Source organism: Eriocheir sinensis, chromosome 1 (genome assembly GCF_024679095.1).
Source record: "Eriocheir sinensis breed Jianghai 21 chromosome 1, ASM2467909v1, whole genome shotgun sequence".
Taxonomy (NCBI): domain Eukaryota; kingdom Metazoa; phylum Arthropoda; class Malacostraca; order Decapoda; family Varunidae; genus Eriocheir; species Eriocheir sinensis.
In genome coordinates this window covers 44,559,652-44,561,098 of record NC_066509.1, presented here as the reverse complement: position 1 = coordinate 44,561,098, position 1,447 = coordinate 44,559,652, and positions in this window count along the sequence as shown.

Sequence of the window (1,447 nt, the reverse complement as noted above, 5' to 3'; positions counted from 1 at the left end):
CGCAAAACTGAACAAACATTTGAATCTATATATAGATGTTATTTAAGTTTGATTGGTTATATGTATATTGATATATTTATATGAAGGTTTAGAATCTGTATCAGTGTAATCACTGACAGTAGATGAGTCAGAATCATCAAAGTCATCCAAAAAATCAGCATCTATATCCTCAGCTACCAAAGAAGTCGTTTCTTCCGTCTTAAGAGGTCATAATAGACTTCCTTCCTCACCGAAACACAGGTTTCTGAGGCTACTGACAGCAATCTCTACTCTGTTCCCTCCTACTATCTCTATCCTACATTTCAATCTAAAGCTGGATGTTGCGCCTACGTGCGCAATGACGTCACTGCTCTCGTACCCACAACCTTGTTTCTTCAAAATTTCCCACCATATGACTTAGACTTAATTGTCATTGTCTTACTAAATGCGTTTATGTTGTTTACCTGTCACCTAACTCTACTAACTGTAAAATTCTTTGACTACTTGAACTCTAAAGTGGAGCACATTTTGACCCACTCTCCCTCCTCTGAAATCTCCATCCTAGGAGATTTCAATGTTCCTACCAGCTTTGGCTTTCATCCTCTTGCACTGACCAGCATGGTGAACAAGCCTACAACTTTGCTATCCTCAACGATCTTGAGCAGTTGGTCCAGCACCCTACGTATTTCCGACCGTCTTGGGACAGGCCCAACATTCTAGACCTCTTCCTTACCTCAAACTCTTCTGCTTATTCTGTCAAACTGTTCTCTCCGTTGGGCTCCTCCGATCACAATCTTATTTCTGCATCCTGCCCTATCGCTCCTGTACACCCTCTGGACCCACCGAGGAGGCGATGCTTCTGGCATTTTGCTTCAGCTCGGTGGGACGACCTGAGGATGTACTTTTCCATTCCCGTGGAATGATTACTGCTTCCAGGATAGAGACCCCTCTGTGTGTACTCAGCGCATCACAGATGTGATTGTCTCTTGAATGGAGGCATACATTCGACGTTCTTTCTCTACTCCTCACGCTAAAAAGCCTTGGTTTAATCACGCTTGTTCTCGTGCTGTCAATGATAGAGAGGCAGCTAAACTAATGCTTATTATGAACTTTACATTTCTGCCAGGAATCGTGCCAAATCTATTCCCCAACTAACAAAAAACTCTTTCATTAATAGAACATGCTAAAAAAATTGCTCTCTCTAACTCTTCCCGTGACTTCTGGGATCTAGCCAAAAACATCTCTTCCAACTTCACTTCTTCATCTTTCCCTCCACTCCTCAGTCCTGACGGCAACATTGCCGTCTCATCTATCCCTAAGGCTGAACTCTTCTCTCAATTTTTCTTTAAAAACTTCACTCTGGACGATTCTGGGCATATTCCTCCTACTCATCCCCCCTCTGACTCTCTTATGCCTGTTATAAAGATTGTTCAAAATGATGTTTTCTATGCCCTCTCTGGCCTCAATC